The 25,063-nt window shown below is 38.8% G+C and overlaps 1 protein-coding gene and 1 non-coding gene across 2 annotated transcripts in view; one reads left to right on the top strand and one right to left on the bottom strand.

Annotated features, from left to right (window-relative positions):
* MAP3K2 (mitogen-activated protein kinase kinase kinase 2) overlaps nt 1–25,063 on the top strand; it is an 87,879-nt gene that overhangs the window by 399 nt on the left and 62,417 nt on the right. The gene's annotated exons all lie outside the window — the stretch shown is intronic.
* Nucleotides 12,242–12,313, bottom strand: TRNAC-GCA. The gene has a single exon. It is a non-coding gene; the product is annotated as a tRNA-Cys (tRNA).

Below are 25,063 nucleotides of genomic sequence, written 5' to 3'. Positions count from 1 at the left end.
TCCGCGGGGCCTTTGGAAGGAACATTGCGCCTGGTCCTTGGGAGAAGCAGAAATCTTAGATACAGGAAGCGAGAAAGTGCTTGTCTTTGCCCCGCTGTATCGTCGTGCACTAGCGGTTAGGGTTGATGCCCTTTTCTCTTTATGGACCGTTTAGCGAGCACTTGTTACGCCCCCGGTACTTATCGTGCGTTGTCTCACCTCACCTTCGAAGCCCAGTGAGGTGATAATGTCTCTCCATTTTACGGTTGAAAACATCGAGGCTCAGATTCAGCAACTTGCCCAAGGTCACGCAGCTTGGTAATCTGGGAAAGCCTTGGTTCGAATATGATGTTTTCTCCGTAGAAGTGTATTTCTGATCTTGCGAAAATAAATATGTGAGGAAAATGAGAAAACCTGAAAAGTTTCTTCTTGGGAGTAAAATCTAAATATTTACATAAGTAGGTCGAGCTTATATGCCCCTATTGTGTTTTCCTGCAGTCTAGCCAAATGATTTTCTTGGTTCTTTCCAAAAAAATTACTATTAAAAGGTGACTCCATGCACGTTTACCTTTTTCTTTTTTTTGCGGTGGAACTGACCGAACAGAAAATATTCCCCCTCTTATCAAAAAGAAGAAATAGATTTAGTTAAACTCCATATTTCTTGAAAAGTTACAATTTGTGCAATTTATTCTTGATGCATACAGGGAACTCACAGTTGGGTTATTTGCTTGAGATTTCCTTATTGCAAAATTTGTTTCTGGATTATGTGGCAATGACAACATACTTAGTAATTTGTGCATTAACTTGTGCAATATCTCTGAGTGAAGGGCCAGAATTTAATGTGTAGAGTGTTGTAGAGAGTTATCTTTTAATGATGTGATTGTTTTCTTTCGTATGTATGTAGCAAAGTAATGAGTATTTATAAACCAACTGAAATTCTCATTTTAGCATTGACCTATACTGTTTCTTTGATTATGATTAAAGCTAGAGAGCCTTTACATTTCTCTTTGCAGAAGAAAGTGTTGATAAAATTCTCTTGAGTAACTTAAGTTTCATGCATAGTTGTAAATGTTTTAAGAAATCTATTGATGCCCCAAATTGTAGTATTTGATAATTTCTTTTAATGTATTATCAGGTTTAAGAAAATTTGTAGTTCAATGTCTGTGTAATGTCTGTAGAGAAAATGTTGCATTACAGAGTTAAGAAGTGGATTGTTCACAGATTGATTTGTCGTTTGCTTAAAATATAAACGTGTGTTGAGTCTTGTTCAATGTAATATCATTATAGAATGGTTATCTAGTCATGCTCTCCATGAATCTCTCTTGAAAGAAATAACTATTAAAGATTTATTGTAAATAATTTGATGATTACATTGTAGATTCAGTCTTTTAAGTGTTTTAATTGGAACTTTCATCCCTTGTTTAGCTTATTGCTACCAGAGGAGTAAACTATATTTAATAGATGCTGTATTAAAATGGCATTGTGTTTGGTTCTAGACAAGTCCCACAGCTTTAGTATCAGATTGATTTTATTTTTTTCCTTGTAGAATTGGAGCTCTCTAAGCTCCCTCCTACCTGCCCCCCAACCCAGCCCCAGCTTTTCGTTATGAAGCAGTGTTAAGTACACAGGAATTTGGTGGTATCAAACACCCACGTGGTAATCCTGTAGACTCACTTGTTGGCATCTCGCCATAATGTGGACATGATTTTTGGCCATGGATGCCTGTGTGCTCAGTCGCTCAGTCATGTCCCACTCTTTGTGACCCCATGGACTGTAGCCCGCCAGGCTCCTCTATCCATGGGGTTTTCTAGGCAAGAATATTGGAATCGGTTGCCATTTCCTCCTTCAGGGGATCTTCCCAACCCAGGGATTGAATCCCTATCTCCTGCATGTCTCCTGCATTGGCAGGCAGCTTCTTTACTATTGAGCCACTTAGGAAGCATTTTTGGCTATACCATTTGAAAACAAAACTGTGGACACTATGACACTTTACCCCTAATATGCCAACTTGCATTTCCAAAGATAAGGACATTTTCTTACATAGCCAAGATACATTGTTGTTAACTTTCTGATGAATAGTTATTAATAAGAATAAATTCTTATTGTTAATTTCTTAATGTAATCTAGTATCCATCCATGTTTAAATCTCCCCACTTGTGCTGGAAAGATCTTTTATGGCTTTTTATACTTAATTCCACCAAACCAGGATCCCATGAAGGTTTATTCACTACATTTGGTTAAGTCTCTTTGATCTCTTCTAATCTAAAACAATATCACCTCTCCATTTTATTTATTTATTTTTTTTATCTTTTGGACATGCCACACAGTATGTGGGATTTTAGTTTCCCAACCAGGGATTGAACCTGTGGCGCCTGCTGTGGAAGCACAGAGATTTAACCACTGGATGCCTTGGAAGTCCCATCATCTCTCCATTTTATAAAATGGATTTTTTTTAAATAAAAGAGATCAAGGCAGTTATCTTATAAAACAAGTCACATTCTGGATTTGTCTGATTTTTTTTTTTCCCCCTCATGGTGTCATTTAGCATGTTCCTCTTTGCCTCCTACATTAGCTAACTGTAAGCTAGATTTAAAGAATCATTAGTTTCAGGTTAAATATTTTGGGCAAGAATAACTACTGAGTGTTGCTGTATACTTTATATTACTTCCCATCAGGGATCATATATTGTTAAGTCCTATTATTTGTGGTCCTGAGTTTGATCACTTGGTTATAGGGGTTGTTGTTCAGTTGCTAAGTCATATCTTTGCGACCCCATGGACTGCAGCACGCCAGGCTTCCCTGTCCTTCACTATCTCCCCAAGTTTGCTCAAACTCATGTCCATTAAGTCAGTGATGCCAGCCAACCATCTCATCCTCTGTCGTCCCCTTCTCCCACTGCCCTCAGTCTTTCCCAGCATCGGGATCTTTTCCAGTGAGTCAGCTCTTCCCATTAGGTGGCTAAAGTATTGGAGTTTCAGCTTCAGCATCTGTCCTTCCAGTGAATATTCAGGGCTGATTTCCTTTAGGGTTTACTGGTTTGATCTCCTTGCTGTCCACAGGACTGTCAAGAGTTCTCTGCAGCACCACAGTTTGAAAGCATCAGTTCTTAGGCATTGAGCCTTCTTTATGGTTCAACTCTCACATCCCTACATGATTACTGGAAAGACCATAGCTTTGACTAGATGGACCTTTATCAGCAAAGTGATGTCTCTGCTTTTTAATATGCTGACTAGGTTTGTCATAGCTTTTCTTCCAAGGAGCAAGCATCTTTTAATTTTGTGGCTGTAGTCACCCTCTGCAGTGATTTTGGAACCCAAGAAAATAAAATCTGCCACTGTTTCCACTTTTTTCCCACCTGTTTGCCATGAAGTGATGGGACCGGATGCCATGATCTTAGTTTTTCCAATGTTCAGTTTTAAGCCAGCTCTTTCACTCTCCTCTTTCAGTCAGTTCAGTCGTGTCCGACTCTTTGTGACCCCATGGACTGCAGCATGCCAAGCTTCTCTGTCCATCACCAACTCCTGGAGCTTACTCAAACTCATATCCATCAAGTTGGTGATGCCATCCAGCCGTCTCATCCTCTATCGTCCCCTTCTCCTCCTGCCTTCAGTCTTTCCCAGCATCAGGGTCTTTTCTAGCGAGTCAGTTCTTTGCATCAGGTGGCCAAGGTATTGGAGTTTCAGCTTCAGCTCTCCTCTTTGCTGTTGCTGCTAAGTCGCTTCAGTCGTGTGCGACTCTGTGCGACCCCATAGACGGCAGCCCACTGGGCTCCCCTGTCCCTGGGATTCTGCAGGAAAGAATAGTGGAGTGGGTTGCCATTTCCTCCTCCAGTGCATGAAAGTGAAAAGTGAAAGTGAAGTCGCTCAGTTGTGTCCGACTGGTAGCGACCCCATGGACTGCAGCCCACCAGGCTCCTCTGTCCATGGGATTTTCCAGGCAAGAGTACTGGAGTGGGGTGCCACTGCCTTCTCTGGCTCTCCTCTTTAGGTGAGGTATATTTTCCCCACTGCAGTTGGCGTGTGTTCTCCAGTAGTCTTTCAGCTTTCAGTAGGTAGTAATATCTATTGCTGCATCTGTTGGCAAGCTAACTTTTGGATGTCAATGTTAACAATCTTTGGTTGGTCTGTAGACAGCAACAAAATCGCAGGAATTGTAAAAATATTCTATGCAGCTGTATTAATCAGGTTCTGATTTTGGGGATTTTAAAATATATTTTTAATAATGAATTCAAGGTTATCACCAGTTATGAATAAAAAGAGACCTGACTTGAGAGAACAGGACAATTCAGTTCCTGTCTTTTCCTGTACTGTCTCTCAAGGAGTGTGTGTGTGTGTGTGTTTTGGCTGTACCGTGAGGCTTGGTGGCTTGTGAGATCTTAGTCCTCACTGAACCTCGGTCCTTGGCAATAAAATCGAGGAGACCCTATCACTGGACCATCAGGAAATTCCCTCAAATAATATACTTCTTTTAAGTCTTAGCCAATATTTGTTGCTCAGGAATAGCTGAAATATAAAAGAGTTACTTTACTAGAAAATATTTTGAGAAAACTGTTTTCTGGTGTCATGCAAAGGAGAACTGGATTGAGAATCAGAAGGTCTAAATACTAGGCCTAGTTCTACTGTTCTATGAAGTTCAAGGATTATAAACTTTTTAACTTCACTCTGTATTTTCACGTCATAGTGATTGTTAGTAAACATGTCTGGAGAATAGGAATAGACTCTTCTTTGGTGGTGTTCCCATAACTAGCCCACCACCTTTCTTGTAAGTCCTCAAGAGTGTTATGCTTGAGATTCGTAGTACTATAAATTTAAAAAGCATTCTGTAGTTTATAAACTTTGGAAGTTTTTTCTAGAGGTAATTTCCCCCCATTTGTATAGTTAGTCATTTAGTCTGGACTTTAATAAATTAATAGTGACAAATTAAAAGGATAGTTTAAGATATGATTTTATTGGCATTCTTTTGACAATTCCCAAATTGCGTCTGCTCAGCGCCACTCCCTTGAGCAGGATGGTCCTTGAGCACTCTGCACTCGCCTCCACCACCCACTGACCGCTCGGCCCTGTAGTGGTCTGATTTCCACTGAGAAATCAGGTCTTCAAACACAGACGCAGTGGGCTTTGTTGATTTTGGTGCCTGTTGCCACAATACCTGTTGCCACATGTTTATTAAATGGATAGGTAATTGACAAGAGACCTCCTTTTACAGTGTTCTCAGATTCTTAAAAGATGGTAGCTACATGAGTTGAACAGGGTGGGGAATTTCAATGAAACGTCTGTATGCTCAGAAAAAATCAAGTATTTGTGAACAGCTCTACCACAGAGGCAAGGCTGTGGAAAAGTTTCTGAAAATTATTAATAGGAATCAGTGGGAGAATGTGAGATAATATTTATTATTTTTGTAAGTCTTTGAGAACAGATCTGCAGTCTAAGCCGAAATAAATTTTCAGTTGTTTCTGTGCTATTAGTAATAGTTATGTGCTCCTAACTCATATTGTATTTTAGATTTGTGACTTGAAGATGTTTCATTATCATTATTGTTTGATAAGTTTGTCGTTACCCTAAGTTTGACTGACTTAGCTACATTTTAATGGTATTTATGGAGTTTTAACTCAAAATATTTTGTTCTTTTGTTTTAATATGAAAGAAATGAGACCAATGTTCTCTGACTAAGTTTGCAGAGAGATTAATACCATGGTTTATATGATTGCTTTGATGCACTTTAAAATCAGTTTAGGCATTCTTAGACCTGTTGAGTGCTTTGTAAAATTAGTAATAGTTATTATATGGTATGACATAAGGTATAAGAATGGTATGTCAAAGAACATTTACGAACTTTCTTATTTGATTAGATATTATAAGGAAATGAAAGAAGTAGAAGATAGCTAGCTCAGCCTTAGTGTTGATAAAGATCTACTTTGAGATAGTGTATCATTAACGATCCAGTCTGTTAGTAGTACCTGACTGCATTCGGTTGACTTCACCCCCAAACCACCATATACCTTCATTATAAATCTTTCCCCATGATTTGAGAAAGAGTAGATTAATTTTGTGTTCTGAGATCATGTAATGTGTATTAATCAGCATCTCAAAGTTTTGTCCCATAGTTATGGACTGTTGCATATTGCCTTAGGGATAGAAGGTTTACTTAGGGATGTACCGGAGGAATTTCTTGCCTAGAATGTTCCTGAAGTGAATACACAGACTGTAAACTGTATTTCATACTGTTTGTTGAACACTGATAGTAGGTAGAAAGCCTGAATTCACTCTTAAATCTGCCATTAATTAGAAGTTGACTGTGACAAAGTGACTTCATTAATTTTTTAAAAAGCGTGATCTTAGCACATAGCAGGTACACACAGGTCTTTGCTGTGTCGTGTGAGATCTTTCTTTGTAGCACACGGACTCTAGAGTTGTGGTCCACGGGCTCAGTACTTGCAGTGCTTCGGCTTAGTTGCTCCACACCATGTGGGATCTTAGTTCCCAAACCAGGAATCCAGTCTGCACCCCCGCGCATTGCAGGGTGGAGCCTTAGCCACTGGACCACCAGCGAAGTCCCGAGTTAAACATTTCTGAATTTGAAGAAGTTGCCCTAGATGATTTCTTTTTTAAAAACATTTATCTGTTTTTTGGCTGTGGTGGGTCTTTTTTGCTGAACGGGGACTACTCTTTATTGCAGTGCCTGGGCTGCTTCTTGTGGTGGTTTCTCTTGTTGTGGAGCACAGCCTCGAGGTTCGTGGGCTCAGTGGTTGCAGCTCTCGGACTCCAGTGCTCAGGCTCAGTAATTGTGGTACACAGGCTTAGTTGCTCTGCAGCACACGGGATCTTCCCTGACCAGGTATGGAATTGATGTCCCTTGCATCACCAGGTGGATTCTTAAACACTGAACCACCAGGGAAGCCCCCCACCGCCGCCGCCCCCCGCTCTGAGTTGATTTCTTGAGGACCTATCTAATACATGATTCTGTGAGAGCCACAGCATCATAGAAAATAGAGTCAAAAGAGATTCAAGTTTTCTTACTTGGGAGATTGTTAAGATGACAACTATCCAGGGAAGATTTGTTACAGGGCAGCATTTGGAAGATAAATAGCTCTATTTAAATGTGATTAGTTTGTCAGAATGACATCTTTTACTTAAAGATATTTTATAGCCAGGTACCTTGTGTTGAACTGTGATGATCTATAATAGGTTCTCAGTAAATGTTGAAAGAGTAGATGAATAACTTCAGGACTGATATGATTGAAATCAGAGTCACCTGATGATATTTTAGTGATAAAATCCAGGATAGTAACCATTGAATTCTAGAAAATAGCAGAAAAGAAGTAAATTATTCTCATGAATGGGCAACCAAGACTAGTGAAATACATTTTTCATTTTTGGAAATACTTTAGCCAAAAGGGAGGAAAGATCTTTTTGGAAAAGAAAAGAAAAAGTATTGGAAAAATTTTACCTGCAGTCTTATGCCCGCTAGAAATTTTAAAATAGTTTTATGAATGTACTGGATAAGCCCCAAATGATTACATTTAAAAAAAAAATTCTTCTCCCCAATGGAAAAAACATTTGGGGCAAACCATACATCAACAAAGAAAATTTTAATATATATATTTATTTTTGTGAGGCTGTGTGGGATCTTAGTTCCCTAACAGGGGATTGAACCTGTGCCCCCTACATTGGGAATGTGGAGTCTTAACCATCGGACCACAGGGAAGTCCCAGCAATTTTTTTTTTTCCTCAGAATCTTTCTGCTTCTTTATTCTTCCTTTCTTCCATCTTCATATCTCTAACCAAAGCATAGAAGTACATTAAGTATTCTTAGCTTATTTTGTTCTTAGGTAATAAATTGGTATTGGCATTTGTTAAACTAGAGCTTCCCTTGTGGCTCACAGGTTAAAGAAACTGCCTGCAATGCTGGAGACCTGGGTTCAATCCCTGGGTCAGGAAGATCCCCTGGAGAAGGGATTGGCAACCCACTCCAGTATTCTTGCCTGGAGAATTCCATGGACAGAGGAGCCTGGTGTGCTGCAGTCTGTGGGGTCCCAAAGAGTTGGACACGACTGAGCAACTAACACTTTCGTTAATCTGATACCCACTCTAGTGTTTTCTCTCATATAAATCTTGCTCATTTGCAAATGGGAGGATCAAGTTTGGGTGATATGGCTTCATAGAATGAGGGCTCTTCACCCTGCTTTCAAAGATGGGCAGCTCAGAACTGATAAAAGAAGGCTTGATTGGAGATTATGAAAGGACTAAGTGGCTTAGATTTGGTTATGCAGGAAGATCTCTAAAGGGAAAGTTGCAGAGATCTTGGTCAGTAGGTGGAGGGGAGGCTTGAGTAGTTGCATGAGTCAGGGTTCAATCACAAAGGAAGAACGAACTGCTGTGGTATCATGGAATTAAGGAATTTATGATAGGTAGAAGACCTTATGGAGTTGTGGGAGAAGCTTGGAAACCAAAGTCTGTAAGGAGGAATTGGCAGATCAGAGAAGTCGCTAATCAGCCTTCCTGAAGCAGTGGTGCAGTGGGCAAGTCAGAGTTTGCAGGTGAATCTAAAAAGCTAATTATACCCAGCTACTGAAGTGTGGGACCACACAGTAGAGCTGGTGGAAAGTATAGAAAGCTGTTGTCTCTACCTAGGTACCTCTTCTGAGGTCTTTAGTCAAGCTTTTGATGGTGGGCCTGAGGTTGCTGTTTGGTTGGCTGGGTTGACAATAAGAAAGAGCTACATGCAATACAGGGGAGAGCAGAGACGCAGTGGCTGCTCTTGGGGAGAACAGGCTCTAGGTGCGAGGGCTTTAGTAGTTGGGGCATGCAGACTCAATAGTTTTGGTGTATGAACTTAGTTACTCTGAGGCATGTGGAATTTTCCTGGACCAGGGATCCAACCTGGGAAAATTCCACATGCCTCAGAGCAACCAAGTCCATGCACCAAAACTATTGAGCCTGGGACCAGGGATCAAACCCATAGAGGGCATGGCAGCCGACTCCAGTATTCTTGCCTGGAGAATCCTCATGGACAGAGGCGCCTGGTGGGCCACAGTCCCTGGGATTGCAGAGTTGGACACGACTGAGCGACTAAGCCCAGCACAGGGATCAAACCCCTGTACCTGCATCGGCTGATGACTTCTCAACCCTGGACCACCAGGGAGTCCAGAGCCCGGGGTCTTTTGTTTGTTTGTTGTTAAACTTTTCATTTTGTATCAGGCTATAACTGATGAACAAACTGTGTGTGATGGTTTCAGGTGAACAGTGAAGGGACTTAGTCATTCATATACACGTATCCATTTCCCCCCAGATCCCCTTCCGTCCAGGCTGCCCCATAGTTGAGCAGATCTCCAAGACCCGTGGTCTTTTAACTGAGATCACACCCCGGGTTTTGCCTTAATGAAGCTCAGATTCTTGATGTCTCCTCACAAAAAGCAGTCAATGAGAGATGAAGTGATAGGTAAGAAGAGTATTTTATTTATAGAAAAACACACTCCACATGGAGTGTGGGCCATCTCGAAGGCGAGAGTGGCCATGAACTATATTCTGTTGAAGTTCCCAGACTCAGGGTCTGTTGGTGACAAATTACAATTTTTGTTTGTTGGAAATCTTTAGCTATTGTTCTTCAAGATATTTTAGTTGTGAATGAAAGTCTAGATTGGCAGTTATTTTTCCCTCAGCATTTCAAAGATATTATTCCATTCTGTTTTCTACTATATAATCAGACCTAAAAGACTGTATGGATATGTTTTTTAAAAAATATTTTTGTTTTGTTTATTTATTTTTGACTCAGAATTTTTTTTTTTAGTATATATGTATTTATTTGACTGCATCAGGTTTTAGTTGCATCATGTGGACTCCAAAGTGCATGGGCTTAGTTGCTCCACAGCATGTGGCATCTTCATTCCCCAACCAGGGATTGAACCCACATGCCTTGCATGGCAAGGCAGATTCTTAACTATTGGACCACCAGGGAAGTCCCTGGATGTTTTATTAATAGTAATTTTTTATTGTGTTGTTAGAGTATATAATTGAATTTTTAATGGAAATAGTCACATTGGTTTTTTTTCCCTTAATTTTTAAATTCATTTAATGTTTATTGAAAATCTTAGGAATGTCTTAGGAATCAGTAAAATAAGCCTTTAATAAATTTGTTGTTGAGTTTTAATTGTTCATGTGCACAATTGTTACTAAAATGTTTGACTTCCTTCTGTGTGTTAGCACTGTAGATAAACAAATTGGTCATTGTTTTTGTAATTATAGAGCTCCATTCTGATGTGGGAGGGAGACAGACATACCCGGCCTCGTAATTTGTTAGGGCTTCCCAGGTGGCTCAGCTGGTAAAGAATCTGCCTGCAATGCAGGAGACCTGGGTTCGATCGCTGGAGAAGGGAATGGCTACGCACTTCAGTATTCTGGCCTGGAGAATTCCATGGATAGTCCATGAGGTCACAAAGAGGTGGACACAACTGAGTGACTTTCACTTTCAATTTTCACTCAGGTGGCTTAGTTCACTTCAGTCGCTCAGTCATGTCCGACTCTTTGCGAACCTGTGGACTGCAGCACATCAGGCTTCCCTGTCTGTCACCAACTCCCAGAGTTTGCTCAAACTCATGTCCATAGCATCAGTTCAGTTCAGTCACTCAGTTGTGTCTGACTCTTTGTGACCCCATGAACCACAGCATGCAAGGCCTCCCTGTCCATCACCAACTCCCGGACTCCACCCAAACCCATGTCCATTGAGTCAGTGATGCCATCCAACCATCTCATCCTCTGTCACCCCCTTCTCCTCCCTCCTTCAGTCTTTCCCAGTGTCAGGGCCTTTCCAGTGAATCAGTTCTTTGCCATGGTATTGGAGTTTCAGGTTCAGCATCAGTCCTTCCAATGAATATTCAGGACTGATTTCCTTTAGGATGGACTGGTTGGATCTCCTTGCAGTCCCAGGGACTCTCAAGAGTCTTCTCCAACACCACAGTGCAAAAGCGTCAGTTCTTCAGTGCTTAACTTTATAGTCCAACTTTCATATCCATACATGACTACTGGAAAAACTGTAGCTTTAAGATGACCTTTGTTGGCAAAGTAATGTCTCTGCTTTTTAATATGCTGTCTAGGTTGGTCATAACTTTTCTTCCAAATTAGATGACGTTTGCTCCTTCGAAGAAAAGCTGTGCCCAACCTAGACAGGTGGCTCAGTGGTAAAGAATCTGTCTGCCAATGCAGTAGACTTGAGTTCAGTCCCTGGATTGGATGATCCCCTGGAGGAGGAAATGGCAACTCACTCCAGTCTTCTTGCTCAGAAATTGCATGGACAGAGGAGCCTGGTGGGCTGCAGTCTATGACGTCACAAAGAGTCAGACATGACTGAGTGACTAAGCACTATACATAATTTGTTATCCAAGCGAGGCTACTTTTGAGAGTGAAAGGATGCTGTTATAATAATACTCTTGGAGCAACAAAAATAAACTGGGATTGCCCTTAGCAAACTAGGATTTATGGTTTACCCTACTTATGTGCAGATGAGTATGATACAGTGAAATAGGCACAAAGTACCATGGGAATATTATAGATAATATGTTATTATAAAATATGAAATAATATTAAATGCATAAGTGTAGGTAGTAATATTCAGATACTGAAGCTCTATTTTAAAAAAGCAATAGTACTTTTGACTTTACAGGAATGAAGGATACCTAAATGTCAGCTTAGCCTAATAAAAGCATGACAAAAGCCATGGTGGACAAAAAATGTTAAGAAATTTCAAATTGGATATGTAGGAGATCATGATCAGAGATGGAGGAGACAGGGTGCAGAGTGCTTAGAGTGGCAGTTATGTGGAAAAGGTTGCATGAATAACTTTATTTTGAGATGAAAGAAGTAAAAATTCCTGAAGAAGAAGGAGAAATAGGTGTTCAGAGGATGAACAGAAGCCAAGGCCCAGGAAGTGGGATCTGTCCAGTCCTTTGGGAAAGGCAGGTAGATTGGATTGAAACGTGTGTGCTGTGTTATGCTGTGGTAGGAGATTCAGTTTTAAGATTTAAGATTTTGTTAATGGCCTCACTATTTACAAAGTGCTTTTAGGTGCTATGGGAGACATTAAGATTTGTAAGTAGTGTTTCTTGTCCTCTTGGAGCTTACTGTATAAGCTTGGTACACATAAGTGAAGTCGCTCAGTCATGTCCAACTCTTTGCGACCCCATGGACTGTAGCCCACCAGGCTCCTCAGTCCATGGAATTTTCCAGGCAAGAATACTGGAGTGGGTTGCCATTTCCTTCTTCAGGGGATCTTCCCAACCCAGGGATCGAACCTGGGTCTCCCGCACTGCAGGCAGACGCTTTACCATCTGAGCCACCAGGGAAACCCTGGTACACATAACCTTTTTACAAAACTTGAAAGGGACTTTGGGAATTGATTTGATGAAAACTGGGTAGTCTTGGGGTTTGTTTTTTGGTTTGTTTTTGGTTTTGTTGAGTCTTTTGCTGCAAGGGCTTTTCTCTAGTTGTGGTGAGGGGTGTACGCTCTAGTTTCCATGTGCGAGCTTTTCAATTGCAGTTGCTTTTGTTGTTGAGTAACATGGGCTCTAGGGCATGTGGGCTTCAGTAGTTGTGGCTCCCGGGGCTCAGAGCACAGTCTTAGTTGCTCACAGCATGTGAAATTCTCCTGAATCAGGGCTCGAACCCTTGTCTCTGGTACTGTCAGGCGATTCTTCACCACTGAGCCACCAGGGAAGCCCGGCCTTAGGGTTTTATGTTGGATTTTAAGGTTCCTGGCAATATATACTGACTTAAAGAGTTCTGACTGAGAAGTACTATATTTCATATTTCGTGGAAGCTTTGATTCATATGACAAGCAATAGAAAGTGTTTGGCTCCTGCCAGCAAAATGAGTATGCTCAACATAATCCTATTTTGACTATAACCCTGGCCATCATTTTACTATACCAGTATAGGGTATACTTGTTTGCTTACTTTTTAAGCTTTGGGTAGATTTTAGAATTTTAAAGAGACATTAATATTTTAGAATTTGGTATTTTCTTATTTTTTTAAATCCAGGGGATTAGCAGGTGGAGCATATTGGTACACAGTAGGCATGGGCTAAGTGTTGGTTGAGCAAAATGAGAGGTAACGTAATGTAGCATGTAAGAGTGGATTGCAAATAAGACTGTCTTGAGTTCCAAAGCTGAACTTAATAAATAAGTAAACTTAGCTTCTATTTTTTGAGTGTTCACTGTTCTTTGTTATTTTTCAAAGTGCTTTACAAGTAATATTTCATTCATGCCTTATAATATTCACATAAAATAGGTACAGTTACTACTCCCATTTTATAGATGAGGAATTGGGCATTGAGAGCCATCATTATCATTATTATTAATGAATTTTGAGAGGTATTTTTGGTAAACTAATCATTTTTTTTTTCTCTCTGCTGCCTGATGGAAATAACAGGGAATGACAAATACGTCTTCATCAGCCTGCAGTAATTTGAGTTTTAATAAAAGCCTAAATTTCTTATGAGTGTTGACTGAAGTTACCTCACTCCTTTAAGATCCATTTAATAAAATGTAGAAAAGAATTGAGATGTGTAGACATGTAAAATAAATTCCCTTACGTGTATATGTGTGGCTGAGGCCCTTTGCTGTCCACCTGAGACTATCACAGCATTGTTAATTGGCTGTACTCCAGTACAAATAAAAAGTTTTTAAAAAGTTAAAAAAAAAATCCCCCAATATTCTCAGTATGATTTAAGAACTAAGGAAGAGGAAAAAAAAACTCATCAGATATCAACTTGCTTTTAACAAGTATTTGCATAAGACCTGTGTAACTTATAAATTGGCTTAAGATCAGTAGTCATAGTTGCAATGCTAGTAGCATTATAGAATAAAATTTGCAGCTATATTGAGATAATTGACAGACTATACATTTAAGGTATGTGATTTGGTAAAATCAGACATATGTATATACATGTGAAACCATAACCTCCTTAAGATAGTGACCATATCCACCACCCCCAGAAGCTTCTTCATGCCCTTCTCTTGTCCGTCACTGTCTTGCCTCTTTTTATTGTCCCTAGGCAACCAGTGATCTCCTTTTTGTTATCATAAATTAACTGTTCACCTGGTAATGGACATTTGAGTCTCCAGTTTGGGACTGTCCCTCAGTAATGCTATGAACATTTGTATACAAGTGTTTGTGTGGACAGTCCATGGGGTTGCAAAGAATCAGACACAACTTAGCAACTGAACAGCAACAGTGAACAGTTTGTGTGGATTTATGCTTTCATTTTTCTCAAGTAAATATCTAGGAGTGGAATGGGTGGATCATAAGATTTTGCGAAACTGTTTCATAAGGTGGTTATACCATTGGACTTTTGACGTTCTTAGCAGCACTGTGAACATTTTCATTGCACAGCATCCTTGCCAGCACTTCATATGACCATTCTTTTGGAATCTCATTGTGTTTTTTTTTCCCCTCCCCTCTTTTCTGAAGGTGAAAAGGAAGGAATTTAATTTTTTTTTTGAGCAGTTTTAGATTTACGGAAAAATTGAGCATAGAGTTCCCATTTACCCTCTCCCTTGCTCCAAGTTTTCCCTATTATTAACATTTTGCATTAGTGTGATACATTTGTTACCTTTAATGAGCCTATATTGATATATTCTTATTAACTGAAGTTCATAGTTTCCATTAGGGTACATTTTGTGTTATTTATTGTATGAGTTCTGACAAATGTTTAATGACATAGATCTACCATTATTACAGTATCATGCGGAATAGTTTCACTGCCCAAAAAATCCGTGATCCACTCATTCATCCCTCCCTCCCTCCCTGGCCGCCGTTGGCAGCCACAGATCTTTTGATTGTCTCCATAGTTTTGCCTAATCCAGAATGTAGTATGGTTTAGGGGCATACAATATATAACTCTTTCACACTGGCTTCTTTCACTTTGTAATATGCATTTAAGTTTCCTTTAAGGTCTTTTTCATGGCTTGAGAGCTCATTTCTTTTTAGCACTGAGTATTATACTGCTGAAATGTATCACAGTTTATTAATCCACCAACTTAAAAAATTTAACTTTCATCACTGTATGAGGGGTTGGAGTGAAAACAGGCTGATTAGACAGGAAGGTATTGGAGATAACCCCAGGCAAGAGATAGTATCATGCCTTGGAATGGAATGGTAGTAGTGGAGATGTGTATTTAAAGAAAAGCTAACAGGATTTGCTGATCAGCTGGAATGTAGAAAGAATAAGAGGAATCAAGGCTGTCCCAGAATTTTTGTCTTGAACAACTAGAAAAGTAGAGAATTTCTTTTCTTTTCTTTTTTTTGTGATAGTAAAGACTGGGGAGGAATACTAATTTTTTTTCCCCAACTTTGTTTAAAAATTTTTCTTTAGAAATTTTCAAAAGTTGAGGAATTTCTTTTCATTTGAGAGTAAATTGCCAGTATGAGGCCCCATGACCCCAGAGCACTTTAGTTTGTAATTGCTGTCAGCTAGGAAATTTTCTTACATATCTAGAATGCAACCATCAAAATCATGAAGTTAGCATTAATAGAATTAGTATCATCTAATCCACAGAACCCATTCAGGTTTTGTCAGTGGTTTCAGTTAATGTCCATTTTAGCAAAATAATTCAATCTAGGGCCGTATTTTGTTTTTAGTGTCTCTTTAGTGTTTTTCGTTCTGTAACAGTTCTTTCATGTTTTCTTTTTCAATTAATTTTTTTAATTGAAGGATAATTGCTTTACAGAATTTTGTTGTTTTCTGTCAAATCTCAACATGAATCAGCCATAGGTATACATATATCCCCTCCCTTTTCAACCTCCCTCCCATTTCCTGCCCCATCCCACCCCTCTAGATTGATACAGAGACCCTGTTTGAGTTTCCCGAGCCATACAGCAAATTCCTGTTGGCTATCTATTTTACATACAGTAATGTAAGTTTCCATGTCACTCTCTCCATACATCTCACCCTCCCCTCCCCTCTACCCATGTCCATAAGTGTGTTCTTTATGTCTTTTTCTCCATTGCTGCTCTATAGATAAATTCTTCAGTACCATTTTTCTAGATTTCATATATATGCATTAGAGTACTATATTTATCTTACTTTTTCTGACTCACTTCTTTCTGTATAATAGGTTCTAGGTTCATCCACTTCATCAGAACTGACTTAAAGGTGTTCCTATTTACGGCTGAGTATTATTCCGTTGTGTATATGTACCACAAGTTCTTTATCCATTCATCTGTCAATGGACATCTAGGCCGCTTCCATGTTCTAGCTATTGTAAATAGTGCTGCAATGAACAATGGGATATTTGTGTCTTTTTCAATTTTGGTTTCCTCAGGGTATATGCCTAGGAGTGGGATTGCTGGGTCATATGGGTGGTTTTATTCCTAGTTTGTTAAGGAGTCTCCATACCATCTTCCATATGGCTGTATCAGTTTACATTCCCACCAGCAGTGCAAGAGTGTTCCCTTTTCTCCACTCCCTCTCCAGCATTTATTGTTTGTAGACTTTTTGATGAGGGCCATTCTGACTGGTGTGAGGTGATATCTCATTGTGGTTTTGATTTGCATTTCTCTAATAATGAGCAATGTTGAGCAGCTTTTCACATGTTTGTTAGCCATTTGTATGTCTTCTTTGGAGAAATGTCTGTTTAGGTCTTTTTCCCACTTTCTGATTGGGTTGTTTTTCTGGCATTGAGTTGTATGAGCTGCTTGTATATTTTGGAAATTAATCCTTTGCCAGTTGTTTCATTTGCTGTTATTTTCTCCTATTCTGAGGGTTGTCTTTTCACCTTGCTTGTAGTTTCCTTTGCTGTGCAAAAGCTTTTAAGTTTAATTAGGTCCCACTTGCTTACTTTTGTTTTTATTTCTGTTACTTTAGGAGGTGGGTTATAGAGGATCTTCATTGATTTATGTCATCAAGTGTTCTGCCTGTGTTTTCCTCTTAAGACTTTTATAGTTTCTAGTCTTACATTTAAGTCTTTAATCCATTTTGAGTTTATCTTTGTGTATATTCTTTGGAAGTGTTCTAATTTCATTCTTTTACATGTAGCTTTCCAGTTTTCCCAGCAGCATTTATTGAAGAGGCTGTCTTTGCCCCATTGTATATTATTGCCTCCTTTGTAAAACATAAGGTACCCATAGGTGCATGGGTTTATTTCTGGGCTTTTTGTCTTGTTCCATTGATCTATATTTCTGTTTTTGTGCCAGTACCATAGTGTCTTGATGACTGTAGCTTTGTAGTATAATCTGAAGTCAGGAAGGTTGATTCCTCCAGGTCCGTTCTTCTTTCTCAGGACTGCTTTGGCTATTTGGGGTCTTTTGTGTTTCTATATGAATTGTGAAATTTTTTGTTCTAATTGTGTGAAAAATGCCATTGGTAATTTGATAGGGATTGCACTGAATCTGTAGATTGTGTTTGGTAGTATAGCCATTTTCACAGTATTGATTCTTCCTACCCAGGAACATGGAATATCTCTCCATCTTGAAACAATTCTTTCATGTTTGCCTGACTTATTCTTGACAGTTTTGAAGTTTATAGAATAGTTGACTCTTAAAATATTCCTCAGTTAAAATATTCCTCAGTTTAGGTTTGTCTTATGCTTCCCCTATGATTCAATTTAGGTTATATATTTTTGGCAGAAACATTTCAGAAGTGATATGATAGTCTTCTCAGTACGTCCTATCAGGTGCCAGTGATTTTAATTTGCCCATTACTGGTGATCTTGATCACTTAAGCATTCTGCCAGATTTCTACACTAACAAATACTGTTTTCCTTTATAGTTAATAAATATTAGGGGGGAAAGTATTTTGAGACTTGAGTATTTCATTCCTCATCACTTCACCCACTAGTTTTAGCAGTTATTGATTTTTATTGGCTGAATTACTATTATTGATGATTGCCAACTAATTATTTTGTAATTTCATTAATTATAATTTATTAGTTAACACTTAAATACCCATGCCTTGAATGTCAAAAAAAGGTAAAGCTTCTTTCTCTTCTCCCATTCACTGATTCATTTTTCAATTGTGTATCTGAAGACTTGTGGGTTCCCTTTCTTTGTTGTTATTCAGTGGGTTGTAATCTATCACTATTTGTTTTGAAACCCAAATTGTCCCATATTTGGCCAGTGGGAGCCCCTTTAGAGTGGTTTTTGTGTCCTTTTGACATGTCCCATGATTCTTTGTATACTTATATTTTGGCACAGTAAGATGTTCTAGGGTTACCTTGTAGTTACATGGAAATAACTGATATTTTCAAGGAGCCCTCATTCCTCTTATTGGAGATTGATATTTGGAAACTGGTATCTAGCAGATGTACTCATTGTGAGTAGGATGTCACTGCTTCCAGGTCTCCATAGACAAAGCTGTAAAACACATACAGGTACAAATGTGTATGTTTGTGTACATCTGTTTCTTTACATATTTCAAAACTGTGGTTTCATGATAATACCTTCAATTCCAGTTCCACACCACAGAGTTCATTCTTAACCTTACCCCTTTCCATGTTTTCAAGAGCCGAAAGGACATTAGATGGGAAAACTGTTGCGTGGTGGGAGGTTGGTGTAATAGCAACCCAGAGTGGTGCTATAAATTTTCCTCTTATCACTTCCTTACCTGCATTTTATATGATTTAACATGTTATGTTTTTATTTAGTTGTATATACTTAAAAATTTGTTGAGACTTTCTAGTTTAGCTGCAGATTATTCTTTACGTATGTTGTTTCACTTCCAAATGTTGGGAGATTTTTCCTGTTGTCTTTCTGTTATTACTTACTGCATTGCTTCCATTATGATCAGAGAACATAGTTTATATGATTTTAAGTCTTTTAAATGTGTTATAATTTATTTTGTGGCCCAGGATATGGCCCAGGTCTACCTGGGTTAATGTTCCATGGGTGCTTGAAAAGAATGTGTAATCTGCCATTAGCCATTAATGGGTGGAATGATGTGTGTGTGTGTGTATGTGTGAACTAGCTGTATATAGTCAAATGTTTTTTAAGGAGCTTAAGAAGAGGGAAAAAAACTGTGATCTTTGAACTTACTCTTAACATTTAATTCTTTTGAGTGTTCTTCATTTTGTCTGCTGGATTTGAGTTACCTCCTCTAACGTCACTTCTCAGTCTGAAGAACTCCCCTTAGTATTTCTTATAAGGCAATTTTTGCAAAGAATTCTCTCAGTTTCTGTTTATCTAGAAATATATTTATTTCGTCTTCTGTTTTGAAGGATAGTTTGTTGAATATATGATTCTTGCTTGATATTTTTGTTTTGTTTCTCTCATTACGCATGCCATTGTACCTTCTTCTGACTCAGTCATTTATGCTAGAAGTCAGTAGTTAATTGTATTTTTCCCCTGTAGCAAAATGAGTTATTTTTCTGCTTTTAAGATTTTATTTATCTTTGGCTTTCTATAGTTTAGCCATGATGTGTATCTAGGTGTGGTTCTCTCTCTCTCTCTTTTTTTAAAATTTTTCAAATGGTATTTAAAAAGATTTAGGTGTAGATCTCTTGATATTTATTGCGTTTAGGGTTTATTGAGCTTCTTGGATTTTTAGATTCCTGTTTTTCATGAAATTTGGGAACTTTTCAGCCATTGTTTTCTTCAGATATTTTTTTCTGTCTACATTTTTCTTTTTTCCTTGTGGGACGCACAGTTAAGTGTTGGTCTGCTAAGTGTCTCATAGGTTTCTGAGACTTTGTTAATTTTCCTTCAGTCCTTTTTCTCTCTGTTCTTCAGATTAGTTGACTACTGTTGATCCTTTTGTGGCGTTTAATTCTTTCTTCTGCCATCTCAGATTTACTATTGAGTCCATCTGATACATCTTACCTTTGGATATGGTATTTTCCAACTCTAGAATTTGCATTTTTGTTCTTTTTTATAGTTTCTATTTGTTGATATTTCCTATTTGTGGAGTAATTTTCACCAGATTTTCCTTTAATTCTTTTAAATATATTTATAATAGCTACTTTGAAGTCTTTAGGCTTCCCAGGTGGCTCAGATGGTAAAGAATCCAGCTGCATTGTGGGAGACCTGGGTTCGATCCCTGGGTTGGGAAGATCCCCTGGAGGAGGGCATGGCAGCCCACCTCAATATTTTTGCCTAGAGAATCCCCATGGACAGAGGAACCTGGCAGGTGACAGTCCATGGGGTCGCAAAGAGTTGGACATAACTGAGCGACTTTGCACAAATTCTAACATCTTGACCTACCCAGAGTTTGTCTCTACTGACAGCTTTTTAAAAAAAATGTTAAGTGTGGGTCCCACTTTACTCTTTGTTTGCTTGCCTCACTTTTTTTTTTTTTTTTGAAAACTAGACAGATAATGTAGGAATTTTGGAATGGGCTTTTTTTTTTTTAAAAAAAAAAACCAACTTTATTTTTTTTATTAAAAATTTTTTTTAATTTTAATTGGAGGCTAATTACTTTACAGTATTGTGGTTTTTGCCATACATTGACATGAATCAGCCGTGGGTGTACTTGTGTTCCCCATCCTGAACCTCCCTCCCCATCCCATCCCTCAGGGTCATCACAGTGCACCAGCCCTGAGCACCCTGTCTCATGCATTGAACCTGGACTGGCGATCTATTTCACATATAATAATGTACATATTTCAATGCTATTCTCTCAAATCATCCCACCCTTGCCTTCTCCCACACAGTCCAAAAGACTGTTCTGTACATCTGTGTCTCTTTAAAACCAACTTTAAATTTAACTTAATCTGTGGAATACGTTGTTGCCCGTGCTTGTTGGGCTGTTATTATATTTGCTTAGTTATTTTTTGTTTGTTTTTCTGTCTGTATCTTTTAAGCCAGACTTCCTAGGGGTTACCCTGTAATTGTGTAACTTAGTGGTCAGTCAGTGATTGGGCAAAGGTTGCATTCAAATACATCAAACCTAAAGATGTCTTCAGCCATCTTCTGGTGGGTGTGTGTGAATTGGAGAGCACAATTTAAGGCAGTAGCCAAGTGGACCTTAGTTTTTATTTGTACCTGGCCCTTTTGGGTCTGTGCATGTCTTGGGTCTATGCGTTCTTGTCTATGCGTGCTCATAATTTCCTACTCAGCCGGAGATTTGTAGAGTCCATCGAGCGCTTCTGTGGCTGTCTGATTTTCAAGATCTTCCCATTAAATTTTTGACCAGTCTGCCTTTGCGTTCACCTGAGACACTTTTCTTCCTCCTCCTCCTAATAGTTACTGGTTTTCCCCATTCATTTTTACCGTGTTTTTTCCTTTTATTGTTGGTATTGGTATTTAGTGTCACTTTTCACCTTTCACTCCAAATCATGTCAACCCCTCTAGCAAGAGTTGCTGAATTTCAAAACTGTTGAAAGTTCTTATGTAGACCAAGCTAGGTTAGTGTTGGGAATCTACTGACTCCCACTGCTTTACCTGAGGGTCTGGTAGTTTTCCATGAATAAATACTTCTCAATTTGTTATTTATCTTTTGGTAATTTCCAAATCCCTGAAATAGTTTTTGGCAATTTGTCCAGTTTTATTCTTATTTTTGGAGAAGAGGACTTGCTGACTTCAGAATTCTGCATTAACTGGAAGTCCCAAACTCTTTTTTTTTTTTTTTTTTAATAATTTTATTTATTCATTTATTTTTGGTTGTGGTGGGTCTTGTTGCTGTGCGGGCCTTCTCTCTGGCTGTGGGGACCAGGGACTCCTCTTGGTCGCAGTGTGCAGGCAGAGCACAGGCCCTGGGGTGCGTGGGTTTCACCAGCAGTGGGATGTGGGCTCAGTATTTCAGTTCTCGGGCTCTAGCGCACAGGCTCAGCAGTCATGGCGCACGGGCTTAGCTGTTCCGCAGCACGGGGACTCTTCCTGGACCAGGGATCGAACCCCCATCTCCTCCATTGGATGGTGATTCTTTACCACTGAGCCACCAGAGAAGCCCCCCAAGTGCTTTTTGTTCTGTCTTCAAAATATGCCTTGAATCCATCTCTTTTTCTGCATCTTCCCTGCTGACATATTATTCTAAACATTTTAATGTATCATCATCTCCTTGTGGACCTTAAGTAATCTTGTAACTAGTTTTTGCTGCTTCTGTTCCTTTTACAGTTCATTCTTTAAATAATTTTTTGAGTTTGCAAATGTTCTAGATTTACAGGAAAGTTTTAAAATAATGTTAAGAAGGTTCTTGTACTCTGTATCCAGTTTCCCTAGTGTTAGCATCTTATGTATACATCTGTCACAAGTAAGGAAGCAATATTGATTGTTTTTGTTGTTTAGTCGCTAAGTTGTGTCTGACTCTTTGCAACTCCATGGTCTGTAGCCCGCCAGGCTCCTCTTTCCATGGGATTTCCCAGGCAAGAACACTGGAGTGGGTTGCCATTGCCTTCTCCAAGCAATATTGATACATCATTATTAGTCTCATACTTTATTAAGATTTCATTGTCCTTTCTCCATTCCAGGATCTCATCAAGGATACAACATTGCATTTGGTTTTTATAATGCTTTAATTCCTCTGGATTGTGGCAGTTTCTCAAACATTCCTTGTTTTTAATGACCTTGACAGTTTTGAAGAGTATTGATCAGATGTTTCATTGACTGTCTCTCAAATTTTATTTTGATTAATGTTTTCTTATGTTACTTAGTTTTTGAGTTCTTGGAGGAAGATCACAAAGATAAAGTGCTATTTTCGTCACATTTTATAACATCGTATTAAAGGCTGAGTATGGCATGACCGAATAAATGAACAAGATCTTGGGCAAACTCCAGGAGATGGTGAGGGACAGGGAAGTATGGTGTGCTCCACCGGGTTGCGAAGAGTCAGACACAACTTGGTGACTGAACAACAGCATAAACATGATTTTATCACTGTAATGTTGATATTGGTCGCCTAGCTGAGGTAGTATTTATTGTATTTCTGTTCTGTAAAGTTACTCCTCCCCTCTTTTACAGATGAAAACACACTGTAAAGATTCTTTTTTGTTTGCTTTTTTGCTCAACATATGTTTTTAACTTTAAACATTCTTTGCTCAATAGGAATAAATACCCATGTCTTAAAACATGTACTCTTGGCTGGAAAATTCCATGGACGGAGGAGCCTCATGGGCTACAGTCCGTGGGGTCTCAAAGAGTCAGACACGACCGAGCGACTTCATTTTCACTTTATTACAACATGTATATGTAGTAAAGTAAATGAACAAACTAACTAACATACAGTGTTTGAACTTGTAACGTATCCTGTCTATACCTGATACACGTTTTGGCTATTTACTGAGCAGCCAATGTGACATTCAAGAACAAATGAAAAAAACAGAAACAAAACCCAACCAACCAAACAGAAAAAAACCTCAAATCAAATGATGTCTTATCTTTGCTTGAAACCATTATCGGCCTTCTGTTGTATTACATATGATATCTAGATTGCTTTATGAACTTCCTTGGTTGTAGTTCTGGCTTACATTTTCAATTTATTTATTGCCACTCCCTCTTTGCTTTGTAAAATACTGATCACACAGTTCTTCCTATAGTTCCTGGGACATGCTGAGCTTTTTGGGCATTTGCATGTGCTTTTTTTCATCCTTTAGAGTTTTCCCACTGAGTCTTCTTAAGAAGATTAATACCTTCGTAGTTTTAGAGGTTTTACATGTTTTCTCATTCACTGTGTTCGTTTTCTTTTTTTTTTTTTGGGATGTGTTCGTTTTCTTCATTGGCACTTTGTAGTCACATGTTTGCCTTCCTCATTAAAGTGTAAGCCCCAAGAGTACAGCGATTTGTTTACTTCAGTATATGTGGCACATAGTGAGTAGACACTTAGTGTTTTTTGTTTGTTTTTTTTAAGAAACTAGTGAATAGTAGTCCTCAAATCGTTTGAAATGGGGAAGTTTACAATGTTAGTAGATCATTTGAAATACACAGTAAAATCCTACATTGAAAAAGTAAATGGTTGCATTTGAAGGAAAAGATAGTGTAGGATCATTAGGTTTTAGAGTTGAGTCTTGTCGGGATTTTGCAAGAAATAAGGGTTTTGGGGGGTTTTCTTGGTATTTTTTTAAATTGTAGTGGTGGTTTAGTTGCTAAGTCATGTCTGACTCTTTCAACCCCATGAACTGTGTAGCCTGCCAGGCTCCTTAGTCCATGGGATTTCCCAGGCAAGAATACTGTAGCGGGTTGTTTAAAATTGTGGTAAAATACAAATAACTTAAAATTTACCATCTTCACTATTTTTTTAACTGTATAGTACAGTGACATTAAGTATACCAGCATTCTTACATAATATTGCTAGTATATTTCACCGTCACCACCATCCATTTCTAGAACTCTTTCATCTTGCAAAACTGAAACTCTAGACTCATTAAACAAAACTCCTCCTTTTCCTCTGACCCTAGCTCCTGATAACTTTCTTTCTGCTTTCTATCTGTGTGAATTTGACTTAAATAAGTAGAATCATAACAGTATTTATATTTTTGTTGACTGGCCTATTTCATTTAGTAAAATGTCCTTAAAGTTTATCCCTGTTGTAGCATATATAAAGATCTAATTCCTTTTTAAGGCTGAATAATTCTCCATTATATATATGCTTCCCTGGTAGCTCAGTTGGTAAAGAATCCATCTGCAATGCGGGAGACCCTGATTAGATTCCTGGGTCGGGAATATCTGCTGGAGAAGAGATAGGCTGCCCACTCCAGTATTCTTGGGCTTCCCTGGTGGCTAAGATGGTAAAGAATCTGCCTGCACTGTGGGAGACCTGGGTTTGATCACTGAGTTGGGAAGATCCCTTGGAGGAGGACATGGTAACCCACTGGAGTATTCTTGCCTGGAGAACCCCGCCAGGAGCCTGGTGGGCTACAGTCCCTGGGGTTGCAAATAGTCGGACACGACTGAGCGACTAAGCACAGCACAGCATGGTAACTTAGGTTTTAATTTCTGAGGACCCACCATACTGTTTTCCATAGTGACTGCACGTTCCTACCAGCAGTATACAGGAGTTCCAAATTTTCCACATTTTGTCAACATTTATTTTCATTTTTCTTAACAGTAGCCATTGTATGGGTGTGAGATGATATTTCGTTGTTTTGATTTGTGTTTGTTTCCTTCGTGATTAGTGATATTCTTTGGAGAAATGACTTGAGTCCTTTGTCCATTTTTTTAGTCTTATTTTTT

Source organism: Cervus canadensis, chromosome 15, assembly GCF_019320065.1.
Source record: "Cervus canadensis isolate Bull #8, Minnesota chromosome 15, ASM1932006v1, whole genome shotgun sequence".
In the NCBI taxonomy this organism is placed as follows: domain Eukaryota; kingdom Metazoa; phylum Chordata; class Mammalia; order Artiodactyla; family Cervidae; genus Cervus; species Cervus canadensis.
The sequence above is the reverse complement of the archived record's forward strand: the minus strand, read 5'-3'. Positions and strand labels throughout refer to the sequence as shown.